At 38.0% G+C, this 18475-nt stretch overlaps 1 long non-coding RNA gene across 1 annotated transcript in view; it reads right to left on the reverse strand.

The window, feature by feature from the left end:
* Positions 1–16864: 16864 nt before the first annotated feature.
* LOC122700649 overlaps positions 16865–18475 on the reverse strand; it is a 99930-nt gene continuing 98319 nt past the window's right edge. The window contains exon 4 of the long non-coding RNA XR_006342851.1: positions 16865–16974. This is a non-coding gene — a long non-coding RNA (uncharacterized LOC122700649). The remainder of the gene's footprint in view (positions 16975–18475) is intronic.

Below are 18475 nucleotides of genomic sequence, written 5' to 3' on the forward strand. Positions count from 1 at the left end.
GCTCAGTCCTGTCGGACTCTTTGCGACCCCATGGACTGTATAGTCCATGGGATTCTCCAGGCCAGAATACTGGAGTGGGTAGCCCTTCCCTTCTCCGGGGGATCTTCCCAACCCAGGGATTGAACCCAGGTCTCCCACACTGCAGGCAGATTCTTTACCAGCTGAGCTATCAGGGAAGCCTACAAATATCAGAAAGCTATAAGAAGAGAAAGGACAGGAATTATTGTACATTTCACTGAGATTATTAAGGTGTGAGATGAACAAATGGATTAAGTTAAAATGAGAAAACTTGAGCCTGATATCATTAGAAAGTAACTCTTCAAATGTGTAGAAACTTGAGACGCCAGAGAGAACGGTGGGTTTACTCCTGATAAAATGGTAGTCTGCTCACCTCTTCTCGGCTCTGCATATGCACACTGATATCAACACATGAGCTGTGCTCACTCGCTTCTATTGTGTCCGATTCTTTGCGACCCAATGGACCATAGCCCACCAGGCTCCTCTGTCCATGGGATTCTCCAGGCAAGAATACTGGAGCGGGTTGCCATGCCCTCCTCCAGGGGATCTTCCTGACCCAGGGATGGAACCCACATCTCCTATGTCTCCTGCATTGGCAGGCGTGGTGTTCTTCACCACTAGTGCCACCTGGGAAAAGCCCCAATATCAACACATGCATAGGCCAACAAGAAGCACAGAAGAGAGTCTTACGCATAATTTGAATAAAGCAGCACAAGATTACTTTTGAGGTTTCTTTTATCTTAAGGTTCACAGATGGTTATATTTACCTTGTAATATATAAGATTACAATTCAGTGCCAAACAAGTTCTGTGTTAGACTGCGATGAACAATGGTACCCAGAAACACACAAAATCATAGAATTTCTGAGCTTAAAGGGAAGGAACATCTATTCTTTTTTTTTTCTCATTTATCTTTATTAGGAACATCTATTCTTAAAGAATCAACTTCCTGACAAATGACTTTCAAGCCTCTGCATAAACCATTTCCACGATCAGAAATTTTCAAGCCAGAGATTACTTGTGTCATATACAGATTTTTGTTACACAGGTCCTTCATTTTGTCAACCGTTTCTGCTTCACTCTACTTTATAATCATAGATCCTAATTCCACTAATTCCACTGTTAAAGTTGTATAAAAATGTGTTCAAGGGCAGTTACCATAACACAGATAGACCCTCAGACAAAACTTATATCCTTCAATTATTTTTCATACTACATTATTTCAACATATCCTTCTACCTCATTGTTATCTCCTGACTGTGTTCTTCTTGTTGAGATTTCTCCTTAAGTTTAGTACCTAGAATTAACCAAATAATTGTGAACCTACAGACAAAAAAAAAAAAAAAAAGATGAACGTCACTGTCAACTCCTATAAATTATTTCTATTTACTTTACTAGGAGAATATGGCAATATAAGGCTCAGGCTGTCCCCTTCCAATGAGACAATTAGTATAAATTACAAACCGATGAAACAAATATGTGAGATGCTCTTTGACTTCAAATATTGTTATGTGACATGAGGATTTTGCATTTTTCGGCTTTATAAAATCTCTATAGATGATAGAGGATGCTCTCCTTACAAATTGAATACAATGCCCTCCTTACAAGTCAAAGTTGTAATTGGGGATCATCTCTGGTCATTACCTTTGGAAGGCAAACAACTGATAAATGGATTTGTGGAAAACTAAAGAAATTTTCTATGATCTAGACCTTCTTTCCTACATCACCTAAGATGGTGGGCAGGAGGCGGCAGACTCCTCTACTTGTGAGTGTATATATGAAACAGTTTAAAGAAATTGAGAGCTTAAAGCTGGTGAAATTGTGAATAACGCCTTATTAAGCAATTTATCTTAAATTGAAAAACGTCTTTACTGGTAGTTATCTCTCAATATTCTGCAACTTTAGTTTACTACTCTTTACTTAATTGAGGACTTGGCAAAAAGTCTGGAGCAATAATTCATTTAAATACTCCCATGTGTTAGTTGCTTAGTAGTCTCTGACTCTGCAATCCCATGGACTGTAGTCCGTCAGGACCCTCTGTCCATGGGATATTCCAGGCAAGATCCTTCTTGCCTTGAGTGGTTTGCCATTTCCTTCTCCAGGGGTTCTTCCTGACGCAGGGATTGAACTGGGTTTCCTGCATTGCAGGCAGATTCTTTACCATGAGCTAAATGCCCCATAGTGAAATAATTAATGACTGCCTAAAATATCTATATTTTACATAAATTATGGCACTAGTATGTATGCCTTTTTTGCAGTGCAAAGACAGAGTCTTATACTTACTTCTGTTAAATTTTATTTAATCAAATTCAGTTTATCCTTTAGCTATAAAATATTTCTAGATTCTGTCTCCAATACTAACAAAATATTATCATCTTGAGATATCTTCTAGCAAAAGTTGTTACATAAGTTTTAGAAATCCTCATTCAAATTGTTCATAGTAAATAATGAGTAAGAGAGTCATGATGGATCATTATACAGTTGGAGACATTTTTCCCAAGATAACATCTGTCAAGAAATTTCATATATCATTACCAATAACTGATTGTCATTAACCAATTACTAATCCACCTAGTTGTCTTGACATCAGTTTTGTATAGGATCTCACGAGACAACATGAAATGAATAAAGGAAGGAGTCAAACAGTATTACTCATTACTTGTGTAAATATTTTCAATATTAACACTAGTAACCTTATGTAATGGATCGAAGAGATTTTTATCAGTCTATTTGTTATAAACAGAGATCCACAGTTTATAAAACATCTTTGTATTGGGTTGAAACAAACTTTCTGGCCAATGCAAAGCACACGGAGGTCTACAGTTATAGTAAACATATACAGATCCACAATTATAAACACGTTGTCTTCAACATGCTCACAAAAATGTAAATATCTAACCTGATATGTAATCATTTAGAAGTATAAAATATGCAATTTTCTCATAATAAGATGTATTAAATAATTACTGCTGCATAATACAGATTAAGAGCATAGAATTCAGATCAAGTGATTAGTATTCTTGTTCTGACTACCAAAATTCGTATTTTAGGCTGAGTCATTGTTTATCTTTGGTCTCAGTTTATTCAGTGAAACTGAGAAAATTTCATTAGACCATTTCTAAGTTCTCTTTCTTTTCAATATATTCTATAAGAGCTAAACTTAAACTACTTATATGTTGATTTATATTCATCTGAAAAAGACTATTTCAAAAAACATTATTATAGCATCATTGATACTCAATATTTTAATATAAATATTGCCAGTTTAAAATGTTATTATTTGTTTTGCTCAAATGCATAACCATTTTAGTTTTGTATCATTTTTAAGTGAAATTTTAAGTGGTTTAATTTATTATCACTCCTTGAAACTTGAATAATGTATTTTTTATTTTTATATTCACCATGGTTTTCTTGTTTGTCTTTTTTTTCTACAATGGACTTTGTAATACTTAAACTTTAAATTTCTTTGGCTTGAGAAAATTATATTTATCAAGTATTGAATTGTGTTATTCCACCAATACTATCTCAATTGCAAAAATGTCATACCAACTTGGCATCCTAAATGAAATAAGATATATTTGCTTTTGCTGAAATCTATCTTCAGTAAATGACCTAGAAAAATGCATGAAAATGTGGAATGGTATATGCAATATAATCATGAATTTTCCTCTGTCTAATAAGCTCTCTCTATAGGCTTGGGAGAAATGCAAACTGACACTGGCTGATTCTCACTAACCCCCATGAAGACTCTTTCCTGCCACAAGAACAATTTGATGCTATTCATCATTGTGCTTATTTTGTAGACAGCTTAGTTTTCAAGAAATACCATAATGTCTACTTGCTTACATTCTCCCTCTTCTCTACTTTAACAAGACAATCTTTAAACCATGTTATTAAACAGTACCGAGAAAGCGGGCACTACTGCAGCTATCTGTTACATTCTGAGTGACCATCATCTCCAACTAAAAGCTTGTATGTTGAGTTACATCAGAAAGGGGGCAGAATGGAAAGTCTCCCATTGGTATCCTCTCTCAGTAATGAATACCTGACAGCTTATCCACAGACAAAAGTGACTTTGTGGGAGCTTTGGGTTCCAGATAGGAGAAAGTGAAACCCAGTGGATCCTGAGACTGAGGGCCTTTTGAGAAGGCAGGCCCATGCCCGGGTAACAGGATCCCTGACTGTGGTTTCAGATACAGACCCAGAAACAGCTCCATCCTCCTGTAGAATCAGTTATAGCCCTGTTTGGCCTTGGTTCTGCCACCAGCAGCAGCTGCTAGGAGCCCTCCGAGAGTCACACTCACCCATGCCACAGGTAACAAGCTCAAGGCCTCCAGCCTTGGTCCCAGTGGTAGACGGAGAAGTGGCCTGAGGTCTGACGCCACCACTCTTGGCCACCAGTCATACCCTCATACTCACCCAAGGCCTATTCAGCAGACATATCTTTCCAGCCGAGGCAGGCTTTCCGACCTTGGTCCACCTGGCAATTCTGAAGCAACCCTGCTTGCACCGACCAAAGACTGAGAATACTCCTGTACACCTAGGGATTTTCCAGGAGACACTGCCATCTGAACCCCAGAGGAAAGCCCCCCCAAAATATGTAGCTTTAAGTAGCCTTTAACCCAGCTCTAGACCCTCATAGCTGCAGTCAGACAGCAATCCTGTTTGCCCAGGGGCCCACTGGGAGTCATGCTGATCGGTGCCCTTGGAGATCAGACCACTGAGGTCAGACCCACCGACCTCAGTCTTTATAATGGATGCTGAGGCAACCCTGTGAGAGTTCCAGCCCCTATTGACCATGGTCCAGGGCCAATCTGGTCCATCCAGGGACCCGCCCAGTGACTTCTCAGGAGCCATCCCAGAAATGTGTAAGGAGACATACCCACCCACCCACCCACCTGGTAACAGACCCAATATCTGCAGACCCTGGAGTGGACATTTGCCCTGGTGCCTGCCTTACTGGAAGGCTTGTCCACCAAAGTATCTGTGTCTACCCAACACCTTTGTAACAGGCCTTTCAAATGTAGACACTGATGTGGACCTAGCAGCAACCAAGAGACTGGTTCCAATCCTGCTCAAATGTAATCCTAGAGATAGTACTATCAGCCAGGGATCTAACAGGAGATCTTCACCTGCTAAAACCAGTCTGTAAAGACTAGAAGAGGTGTTTGCTCTTTCAAATACACAGACACCAACATAAGGCTACACAGATCACAAAGAATAAAGCAAACATGAAACTAATAAAGGAAATTATAAGGCTTCAGTAAATGACCCCAATGAAATAGATATCTAAAAGTTACCTGACAAAATATTCGAAATAAGCATCTTAAAGAAGCTCAAAGAGATGCTATATAATCCAGACGTGCAAGTAAGCAAAATCAAGAAAACAATGAATGAAAATAAATGAAAACTTTAATAAAGAAATAGATCAATAAAAAAATAAAAAAACTCTGTAGCATAAGCATACAATAACAAGAGCTTAAAAAGCACACTCGGTTCTGTAGAAGGAATAATAGATGAACTCAATGACAAGAAATTAGAAATTAGCTAGTTAGAGGAACAAAACCAAAGTAAAAGTGTGAAAAAAGTGAAGAAAGCATATGGGACCTATGAAATACTATCAAACGGTCAAGTTTATATCATGTGAGTCCAAGAACTAGAGGAGAAAGAGAAAATGATAGAAAGCATATTTGAAGAAACGGGCTGAAACTTCCCAAATCTTAGGAAGGATGTGCACATACAGATACATGAAGTTCAAAGACCAAGAAAGAGTGACCCAAAGAAGATCATGCCAAGACACATTATAATCAAATTGTTGAATATTTAAAAAGGAAAAAAAAAAAGAATTTTGAAAGCAATAAGAGAAAAGAGACTCATTACATACAAGGAATGAGCCCTACTGACTCCAAGGAAATCAGCATATTTCTCAGAAGAAACCAGGCAAAACAGGAGGGAGTAAGATGATACATTTAAAGTGCTCACAGAAAACAAAAATGCTAACCAAGAAGATTATACCTGGTAAAGGCAAAGAACCCCTTTCAAAATATTCCCAGACAAACAAAGGTTGAGGGAGTTCATCACCACTAGACCAACTTACAAGAAATTCAAAATGAAATTCTACAACTAAAAAAAAGGACACTAAAGTAACAATATGAAAGCATATAAAAAAAATATGAATTAAAAACTCTAAGTAAATACCTAGTCAAAGCTTGCATATTCTACTACTGTCATGGTGGTATATTAATCACTTTAACTTTATCATAAAAGTTAAAAAAGACAAAAGTATTAAAAATAAATATTGCTATTTAATTTGCTAATGGGTATAAAACATAATCAAACTGACCACATGGACCACCACCTTGTCTAACTCAATGAAACTATGAGCCATGCCATGTGGGGCCACACAAGACAGACAGGTCATGGTGGAGAGTTCTGACAAAACGAGGTCCACTGGAGAAGGGAATGGCAAACCACTGCAGTATTCTTGCCTTGAGAACCCCATGAACAGTATGAGAAGGCAAAAATATATGACCCTGAAAGATGAATTCCCCAGATCGGTACGTGCCCGATATGCTACTTGAGACCAGTGGAGAAATAACTCCAGAAAGAATGAAGAGACAGTCAAAGCAAAAACAACACCCAGTTGTGGATGTGACTGGTGATGGAAGCAAGGTCCGATCCTATAAAGAGCAATATTGCATAGGAACCTGGAATGTTACATCCATGAATCAAGGCAAATTGGAAATGTTCAAACAGGAGATGGCAAGAGTGAGCATTGGCATTTTAGGAATCAGAGAACTAAAATGGACTGGAATGGGTGAATTTAACTCAGATGACCATTATATCTACTAGTGTGGGCAAGAATCCCTTAGAAGAAATGGAGTAGCCTTCAGAGTCAACAAAAGGTCCAAAATGCTGTACTTGGGTATAATCTCATAAATGACCAAATGATCTCTGTTCGTTTCCAAAGCAAACCATTCACTATCACAATAATCCAAGTCTATGCCCCAACCAATAATGCTGAAGAAGCTGAAATTGAATGGTTCTCTGATGACCTACAAGACCTTCTGGAACTAACACCAAAAAAAGACACGCTTTTCATCACAGGGGACTGGAATACAAAAGGAGGAAGTCAGGAGGTACCTAGAGTAACAGACAAGTTTGGCTTTGGAGTACAGAATGAAGCAGAGCAAAGGCTAACACAGTTTTGCCAAGAGAACACAATGGTCATAGCAAACATACTCTTAAGACAAGAGACGACTCTACAAGCGAACATCACTAGATGGTCAATACCGAAAGGAGATCAATTATATTCTTTGCAGCCAAAGATGGAGAAGCTCTATACAGTCAGCAAAAACAAGATTGAGAGCTAACTGTGGCTCAGATCATGAACTCCTTATGGCCGAATTCAGAATGAAGTTGAAGAAAGTAGGGAAAACCACCAGGCCATTCAGGTATGACCTAAATCTATCACTTATGATTATACAGTGCAAATGAGAAATAGATTTAAGGGACTAGAATGATAGACAGAGTGCCTGATGAACTATGGATGGAGGTTTGTGACATTATACAGGGACAGGGAGCAAGACCATCCCCAAGAAAAAGAAATGCAAAAAAGAAAAATTTTTTGCTGTCTGAGGAGGCCTTAAATAGCTGTGAAAAGAAGAGAAGCAAAAAGCAAAGGAGAAAATGAAATATATAGCCATTTGAATGCAGAGTTCCAAAGAATAGCAAGGAGAGATAAGACATCAGTGCAAAGAAATAGAGGAAAACAAGAGAATGGGAAAAACTAGAGATCTCTTCAAGGAAATAGAGATACCAAGGGAACATTTCATGCAAAGGTAGGCTCAATAAAGGACAGAAATGGTATGGACCTAACAGAAGCAGAAGATATTAAAAGGTGGCAAGAATACAGATGAACTGTACAAAAAAGATCTTCACAACCCAGATAACCAGGATGGTATGATCACGCACCTAGAGCCAGACATACTGGAATGCAAAGTCAAGTGGACCATCACTATAAACAAAGCTAGTGGAGGTGATGGAATTCCAGTTGAGCTATTTCAAATCCTAAAAGATGATGCTGTGAAAGTGCTGCACTCAATATGCCAACAAATTTGGAAAACTCAGTAGTGGCCACAAAACAGGAAAAGGTCAGTTTTCATTCCAATCCCAAAGAAAGGCAATCCCAAAGAATGCTCAAACTACTGCACAATTGCACTCATCTCACACGCTAGTAAAGTAATGCTCAAAATTCTCCAAGCCAGCCTTCAGCAATACGTGAACCGTGAATTCCAGATCTTCAAGGTGGATTTAGAAAAGGCAGAGGAGCCAGAGATCAAATTGCCAACATCCGCTGGATCATGAGAAAAGCAAGAGAGTTCCAGAAAAACATCTATTTCTGCTTTATTGACTATGCCAAAGCCTTTGACTGTGTGGATCACAATAAACTGTGGAAAATTCTGAAAGAGATAGGAATACCAGACCACTTGACTTGCCTTTTGAGAAATCTGTATGCAGGTCAGGAAGCAACAGTTAGAACTGGACATGGAATAACAGACTGGTTCCAAATAGGAAAAGGAGTATGTCAAGGCTGTATATTGTTACCCTGCTTATTTAACTTATATGTAGAGTACATCATGAGAAACTCTGGGCTGGAAAAAGCACAAACTGGAATCAAGGTTGCCAGGAGAAATATCAATAACCTCAGATGTGCAGATGACACCACCCTTATGGCAGAAAGGGAAGAAGAACTAAAGAGCCTCTTGATGAAAGTGAAAGAGGAGAGTGAAAAAGTTGGCTTAAAGCTCAACATTCAGAAAACTAAGATCATGGCATCTGGTCCCATCACTTCATGGCAAATAGATGGGGAAACAGTGTTAGACTTTATTTTGGGGGGCTCTGAAATCACTGTAGATGGTGGCTGCAGCCATGAAATTAAAAGACGCTTACTTCTTGGAAGGAAAGTTATGACCAACCTAGACAGCATATTAAAAAGCAGAGACATTACTTTGCCAACAAAGTCCATCTAGTTAAGGCTATGGTTTTTCCAGTAGTCATGTATGCATGTGAGAGTGGGACTGTGAAGAAAGCTGAGCACCAAAGAATTGATGCTTTTGAACTGTGGTGTTGGAGAAGACTCTTGAGAGTCCCTTGGACTGCAAGGAGATCCAACCAGTCCATCCTAAAGGAAATCAGTCCCGAGTGTTCATTGGAAGGACTGATATTGAAGCTGAAACTCCAATACTGGTCACCTGATGCAAAGAGCTGACTCATTTGAAAAGATCCTGATTCTGGGAGAGATTGAAGGAGGGAGGGGAAGGGGACGACAGAGGATGAGATGGTTGGATGGCATATCCAACTCAATGGACATGAGTTTGAATAAACTCAGGGGGTTGGTGATGGACAGGGAGGCCTGGCATGCTGCAGCCCATGGGGTTGCAAAGAGTCAGACACTACTGAGTGACTGAACTGATACATATTTTAAGCCACCACACTGCACACATTTAAAAGAAAAATACCTTATTGTACAAACTAACAATAAAATTATACCTGCTGAGTAAAAATAAAAAATGAATCTTACATGTTACTCACATATTTCTAACATAGTCATTTCCTGCACTTTTCCTCTATTCACTCACGCTACCCTTCACCTTAGAATAACTCTGAAAGAGAACAGAAATCTGTTTTGCCTCTGCTACCCTGCTATATGGCATAAAACGACTTGATTTTGAACTTCCATTTCAAATAGGCATGTTAGTGTTGGAGAGAAAGTTTAAAAAAAAGTCTTAAAGGAAAATAACTGGAAGTACTTATAATAATAATACCGTTGCCTTTTTCTTCCAAATATTTCCCTTGCAATTCCACTGGGCTTCTAACTAATTTACAGTACCATTGTAGCATTAATTTTAGTAGTATAGATACTTCTATGCCGAAATCACATCAAAATGATCTTTTACCATGTGATATTCATTTCACACAATATAAAATAAGCCTATATTTATCAAAAATGAAAATAAATAAAATATAAGTTTTTAAAAAATAATTATGTAATACAAAAGGATAAAACTTGTTACTTATAATTGATATATTTGTATAAGCTAAAATGATCAAATATTCTTCTGTAAGGAACCTTAAAATATAAGCTCTTATTATTAAAATTTTCTTTTCCTATGGCCTACAAGTAGCAAAAACAGGTTCTAGTCCTTTGTTTCACTGGCTTCATCTTTGGACAAAAGAAAAACACATTTTTGATATGAAACATGAAGAACTTTGCATATACTTTAAACAGTTTCAGGTTAAATACATATTTAACTTGATTAGCCATTGTAAATTCACAGTACTTTATACACTAAAAATGAAAGTGATTATTTCCTACTATTTTGGAAAAAATAAGGTTATAACAATATACATCATGTCAGAGCTAAGAGCTGATCATAGGAAGCAATAATTTTCAAATTGTTTTGATTAAGTCTTTTATTCCCAAAGCTAGTTAAATAGGACTTTTACCTTGATCTGAAGTATATTGTATGTAAATATGTTGAGCCTGGAAAATGTGTAAAGCATGAAAATTATACAGCTCCACTTAATTACAAAACATAAAGCAGTTGCTTTATTTGGATAAGCTTAAGAAAAACAAGGACTTTTGAACATTTTGAATATTCTTTTAATGTGGATATGTGGATGTTAACTGATGAAGACATTTGCCGTTGTATTAGTTTCCTATTGATGTCTGATCAATTACCAAAACTCAGTGGTTTAGAACAACTCACTTCTATAATCTTATAATTTCTTTGTCCAGACGCAGCTTGACTGGATCCCCCGAGAGGGTCACTCGCAGCCTACACTCAGGGTGTCCACCTGGGCTTCATTTTCATCTGAAGACTTGACTGGGGCTGAATCAACTTCCAAACTGCTGGCCCAGGATCCTTGCTGGGTGTCAGCTAGAGACTTTTCTTAGCTCCTAGAAAGAGGTCACCCATACTCCCCTTACACCCATACACAGGGCCCTTTTTTTTCTCTTGGGCAATTTACACATCAAGGCCAGTGGTAGAGTGGAAGCAAGACTGCTAGCAAGACAGTCTTAAAAAATGTTGTGTAACCAAAGGGACGACATCCTTTTCCCCATAGTCTACATGCTAAAAGAGAGTCACAGGCAAGGGGGTTACCCAAAGCATGAATTCAAAAGTGGGAATCACTGGAGGCCACCTCAGGATCCATTTGTCCCTGCAGCTAGCAAAAGGACATGTATTTCCAGACTGAAAACAAGTAGATACCTTGGGAATTAGAAGGGAAGAGTTCAGAACATATAAGGTGCTAGTTAAAGAGCTCACAGCCTACCATGCTGCTTTGGCCATACCACTTCTTTCAAATCACACACTTAGCTTCAGTGAAATGGCCAATCATGGGTCAGTGGCTGTGCCATTAAATGCAGGAGCTGAGTTTAGTCATTTATTCTACTGATTTGTAGATAAGTAAATAAACAGGTAGAAAGATAGACAGGCACATGCAGCCAGCCATACCCTCAGAGAACCACGCTATAGTAAACTGGTGTGATAATTGCCACTAATTTGTTCTTGTCTCACTGACTCTCTACATCTCTTCCCTTGCAAAATTCCTCTGCACTGACCTTGTACTTGGCCATGTGACTTACTCTGGCCAATGTGAGACAGTGGCACATGAGTCATAAGCAGAAGTTTGAATAGTAATTAAGCACTGGGGCTTGCTTTCTCTTCATTCTTGAAATTTGTCACCACCATGGAAATGAACCTGAACTAGCCACTCTATGATGAGAAACCTATAATCCCACTTGTTGTTGCTATCCCAGCCAATAGTCAATAAACCTTAAAAGCAGAGCCACCCACCAGACCATTCAGTCAGTTCATTCGCTCAGTCGTGTCTGACTCTTTGCAACCCCATGAATCACAGCACGCCAAGCCTCCCTGTCCATCACCAACTCCCAGAGTTTACTCAAACCCATGTCCATCGAGTCGGTGATGCCATCCAATCATCTCATCCTCTGTCATCCCCTTCTCCTCCTGCCCCCAATCCCTCCCAGCATCAGGGTCTTTTCCAATGAGTCAAATCTCCGCATCAGTTGGCCAAAGTACTGGAGTTTCAGCTTCAGCATCGGTCCTTCCAATGAACACCCAGGACTGATCTTTAGGATGGACTGGTTGGATCTCCTTGCAATCCAAGGGACTCTCAAGAGTCTTCTCCAACACCACAGTTCAAAAGCATCAATTTTCTGGCGCTCAGCTTTCTTCACAGTCCAACTCTCACATCCATACATGACCACTGGAAAAACCATAGCCTTGACCAGATGGACCTTTGTTGGCAAAGTAATGTCTCTGCTTTTTAATGTGCTATCTAGGTTGGTATAACTTTCCTTCCAAGGAGTAAGCGTCTTTTAATTTCATGGCTGCAATCACCATCTCAGTGATTTTGGAGCCCAAAAAAATAAAGTCTGACACTGTTTCCACTGTCTCGCCATCTATTTGCCATGAAGTGATGGGACCAGATGCCATGATCTGAGTAGCTGGCTGCAAATGTATGAGAAGACTCAAGTTAAACCATCATGAGAACGTTCTTACTGAGTCCAACCCAAATCATGATACACAGAATTAAAAACTAAAAAAAAAAAAAAGTTTAGATCTAATAGGTTTTATGGTCTTTGGTCAAGCAGCAAAATATAGCCTATAAATACATGTATTGATTATATACAATAATTTTAGACACACATATATATGTATACACACAGAAAAAAAAGTGTGTATGTGTGTATAATCCTGAGCCCATAAATATTGCTTGATATGGTTGTATTTTAGGAGGAAGTTAAATTAGTGAATATCTTCTAATAGGTATTCCTTATACTAAACTATAATTTCTGGTTCTCTTTCTTTCTAGTCACATGACTGTTAGGACGGTGCACAGCAAAGATCATTACTAAACAATAAAACATTTTGAAATAGATCTTATGTCCTCTTTTCCTCAAGAAGGAATTGTTGTTGTCTGTTTGTAGTGAGCATATCTGTAATCAAATGAGTTCGAACAAGAATTACATTACATCTGTCATTTTTAGTAACCAGGACACTACATCTGCATTTATGGTTTGTAAGGAAAAAAAAAATTAATTGCTATATCGTGGAAGGGCACACAGATGGAGATATTTAAAAAGATGGATATATCAAAGAAAGGAAAGTTGCTTCTCTTTTTTTTTATATAAGAAATGCAGTTAAAATATATCTCTACTCTGACAGAAACGAATTATTACTTTTTCTTTTTATATTGGTTAGCTAAAAGCAAAGATGCTGGTGGGTTTTTCAGAATTATGTTCTCAAAATAGTGAGGAAGATTTAGAAAGTTTTGCATATCATAAAAATATTGGCCTTTCCCTGGCAGTACAGTGGTTAGGACTCTGTGCTTCCACTTCAGGGGACACAGATTCAATCCCTGGCTTGGGGAGCTAAGATCTCACATGACAGATGGTGCAGCAAAAACAAAAAAAACCTAAAAAATGTTGTTCTGTGCAATTTAACAGACATTAGAATATAAATAAATCCTTGCTGATTAAATAAATTTTCTTTTTTATTGTTATTATTTGTAAAACAGATCACACTGTTATCTTAACTGCTTCCTTCTGTCTACTCATCAACAAATGTCTGGATGAAAGTGAAAGATTTAATTCACTAGGTGTTTAAACACCTAGGTGTTTAAACGGTGAGCATATAAATGTAATGTGTGTGCTAAGTTGCTTCAGTTGAGCCCGACTCTTTGTGATCCCGTGACCTGTAGCCCGCCAGGCTTCTCTGTCTATGGGATTCTCCAGGCAAGAACACTGGAGTGGGTTGCCATGCCCTTCTCCAGGGGATCTTCCCCACCCAGGGATCAAACCCAAGTCTCCTACATCTGCATTGGCAGGTGGTTGCTTTACCACAGGCTTCCCTGGGAGCTCAGCTGGTAAAGAATCTGCCTGCAATGTGGGAGACCTGGGTTCAATCCCTGGGTTGGGAAGATCCTCTGGAGAAGGAAATGGTAGCCCACTACAGTATTCTTGCCTGGAGAATCCCATGGACAGAGGAGCCTGGTATAGGCTACAGCCCATGGGGTCACAAAAGAGTCAGACATGACTGAGCAACTTCACTTCACTTCATTTCACTAAACATATGCGTGATGTGGAGTACAGTTTACATCATTGAATAACTACAACCTCATTGACATTAAGAATTTAAACTATTGATTAAATGAATAAATGTTCTTTGGTATGTCAATTTGAGAAAAGCTTCTGAGATTTCTCACACAGTGAATTATTGTCTAACAAAATTTTCTAAAGTAAGAGAAAATATAGCTCTTGGTCTTTAGAATCAGTGGTTTTCCAATGCTGAAGAAATTCTGATTTGCTTATGCTTGGAATATTACTCAGCCATTAAAAAGAATTCATTTGAATCAGTTCTAATGAGATGGATGAAACTGGAGCCCATTATACAGAGTGAAGTAAGCCAGAAAGATAAAGACCATTACAGTATACTAACACATATATATGGAATTTAGAAAGATGGTAATGATAACCCTATATGCAAAACAGAAAAAGAGACACAGATGTACAGAACAGACTTTTGGACTCTGTGGGAGAAGGCGAGGGTGGGATGTTTCAAGAGAACAGCATTGAAACATGTACATTATCTATGGTGAAACAGATCACCAGCCCAGGCTGGATGCATGAGACAAGTGCTCAGGGCTGGTGCACTGGGAAGACCCAGAGGAATCGGGTGGAGAGGGAGGTGGGAGGGGGGATCGGGATGGGGAATACATGTAAATCCATGGCTGATTCATGTCAATGTACGGCAAAAACCACTACAATATTGTAAAGTAATTAGCCTCCAACTAATAAAAATAAATGAAAAAAATAAATAAAATAAAATAAACACAGTACCATTCTCATAGCAGGCAAGAATATTAGATATGCCTTAAAGAAAATCAATGGAGTATAATAAATCTCTTCCATTATTTTTTCTTTGTAGAAATAAACTTGAGAAAGAAACCTGAATGACTACATGAATATTTTAATCTACTCATACTTAGATACAAGTAAATATGGTTATAAAACATATGAATAAGTGACAAATTTTTAGAAATTTGGGCTAAGCAACTTTTATAAACAAAACTGACTTTTATTTCTGCTATGAATATAAATTATTTTTTGACAAAAATTCTTTGCATGTACTTTTCAGAAATTTATTTTCATTCTTCATTCTTTGCCATTGACAACTATAGTTTTGAAACAGCTAATGTCTTTAAATATATCACATAAGACAACAAAATAGACCTTAAATAGTTAACTTTTCAACAGTGTATAAGCCATTTATAAGCAGTTCAAGGAAACTAATAATAATTGTGTATATCAACTCTACACAATTCCTTTAGTCATTATTCTAATTTCCCTGAACTTTCAAGTGAAAATTCTAATAAAAGTGAAAGTTTTAAATGTACTACATGTATTATACAATGATTCTGTAAATGAAATAAGAGAATGATTTTTGCCACATAAATGAAATCACATACCAAGCACTGCAATAAACACAGGCAGCAAAATGAAAGTTTCTGATTGGCATATAATTTTTCAAATTGACAACATTAAGCGTTTTGGTGTCCTCTCTTTCTGAGAAAATCTCCCTACACTTGAATAATGTAAGCATTTTGGCAACTACTTTTTCCTTCCTTATTTGACCTGTCACATGTGTCAAAAGATTACTGATTATCATGACAGCAGTGAATGAATAAAATGCCACACCAGAAGTCTGTGGCAAACAATTCTTACCACATGAATATGACATTATTTGATTAATGCAAATAGATGATGCATCTTAGTTATTTACATATGTATACAGTTTTCATCAATTCATTCAGTATTCATGGTTTTAGTTTGTGGCTTTCAGTGTAATCAGTTCACTTCAGTTGTTCAGTCGTGTCCAACTCTTTGTGACCCCATGGACTGCAGCACTGCAGGCCTTCCTGTCCATCGCCAACTCCCGGAGCTTGCTCAAACCCATGTCCATTGAATCGGTGATGCCATCCAACCATCTCATCCTCTGTCCTCCCCTTCTCCTCCTGCCTTCGATCTTTCCCAGCATCAGGGTCTTTTCCAATGAGTCAGTTCTTCACATCAGGTGGCCAAAGTATTGGAGCTTTAGCTTCAGCATCAGTCCTTTCAAAGAATATTCAGGACTGATTTCCTTTAAGATTGACGTCTTTGATCTCCATGCAGTCCAAGGGACTCTCAGGAGTCTTCTCCAACACCACAGTTGAAAAGCATCAATTCTTCAGCACTCAGCTTTCTTTGCAGTCCAACTCTCACATTCACACATGACTGCTAGAAAAATCATAGCTTGAGTAGATGGACCTTTGTTGGCAAAGTAATATCTCTGTTTTTTAATATGTTGTCAGGTTGGTCATAGTTTTTCTTCCAAGGAGCAAGCATCTTTTAATTTCACGGTTGCAGTCACCATCTGCAATGATTTTGGAGCCCAAGAAAATAAAGCCTCTCACTGTTTCCATTGTTTCCCCATGTATTTGCCATGAAGTGATGGACCGGATGCCATGATCTTATTTTTCTGAATGTTGAGTTTTAAGCCAGCTTTTTCAGTCTCCTCTTTCACTTTCATCAAGAGGCTGTTTAGTTCCTCTTCACTTTCTGCCATAAGGGTGGTGTCATCTATATATCTGAGGTTATTGATATTTCTTCTGGTAATCTTGATTCCAGCTTGTGCTTCATCCAGCCCTGCATTTCTCATGATGTACTCCGCATATAAGTTAAATAAGCATGCTGCTGCACCTAGCTGAGAAGTTGGCCCAGGTTGGGTTCATCTTCAACGTTTAGAATGTCTGGGCTTCTCGCAAGGTATCTTTGATCTTCAAGACAACTAGATCAGGCTGAGCTTCCTCACGTGTGATATGTACACTACAAGAGAGTACAAGGCCTGATGACTGGCTCAGAAGATGCACAGAACAGAAAGGTGCCATTTCTGACACATTCATTAATCAAAGCAAGACCCAAGGCCACATTCAAAGGGGTAGAGAAACAGAATCCATCTCCCAATGACAAGAGCATCAGTGGCATTCTGAACTAGGGATTTCAAACTAGGGCATAACTGTAATAATATTTGCCTTATAGCATGAATGTAGATGGACTCTCTGTATTTCAAACTGGATTTTTATGAGATACATTTTTCAATATATGCTACATAATTTCTCCTCTACGTATTTCTCTCAATCTTGAAATGCCTTCAAGACTTAAGCTTAGCTCTTTGTACTCTCCTTCTTTTTTGACTTTTTTGGTGACCTTTTCCATCCTAACTCTCCTTGGAAAACTATAACAATAGCCTACAAATACATTATACAATGTAGGCTAATGTCTCTACATCAAACCCTAAACGTCTAAAATTAGATTTTCCTTAGAATTCCTAACCCACTGTCTGTGCTAACTCTCTTTTTCAGGTTCACTTTCTCAATTAATAACTGAGAATAGTAGTCTTAAGTGCTGTTAGCAAATGAACACTTCTCTTAAAATCTTACATATAATCTCAATAAGTAAAAATATAAACAGGGCTATTAATTATTATAGATTTATTCTTAAAATAATATATATAGCATTTATTATCATTTCAATCAGTAAGACAATTGAAGCTGCTTAGACTTAAAAAGTTGAACACAAAGATTATTAAATGATGGTTGCTACTGTACATTAGGGGCTTCCCAATTGGTGCTAGTGGTAAAGAACCCACCTGCCACTGCAGGAGATGTAAGAAATGCGTGTTCGATCCCTGGGTCAAGAAGGTCCCCTGGAGGAGGGCATGGCAACCCACTCCAGTATTCTTGCCTGGAGAATCCCATGGACAGAGGAGCCTGGCGGGCTACAGTCCATGGGGTCACAAAGAGTCAGACACAACTAAAGCAACTTAGCATGTATGCATGCACTGGACATTAGCCTATCATCTCATGTCTTTCTTTTTGCTTGTTTTGATTGCACAAATATAGATTAAAATCTTGATTCAAACAGATAAGCAGTTACAACTGCTAACTTAAAATTTCAAGATATTCTTTATCCTAAAATAATGTTTATACAAAGTCTAAGAAAAAGGCGTGCTTCAAACTTGATCACTATCAATAATAAAATTGCTGGCACTCCTTATATAAATTTGAAAGGTAAACAATATCCCAAAGTTATAATAACATAGAAATATCAGGAAGACAATTTCAGATCTTGATTGGTTGAATCTGTGCAGATGTAGAGGACCCACTGCGTTCCATGTGTAACACCATCTTATAACATATAAGAGACAGGAACATCCTTGAATTTTAGTGGTGGGAGGCTCCTGGAAACAATCCCCTCTGGATCCCAACAGACAACTGTGTTTCCAGGGTACAACTTGTATTCATTTAGGGCTGATAATTATTCCCTA

The sequence above is a fragment of the Cervus elaphus genome, chromosome 9 (genome assembly GCF_910594005.1).
Source record: "Cervus elaphus chromosome 9, mCerEla1.1, whole genome shotgun sequence".
In the NCBI taxonomy this organism is placed as follows: Eukaryota; Metazoa; Chordata; class Mammalia; order Artiodactyla; family Cervidae; genus Cervus; species Cervus elaphus.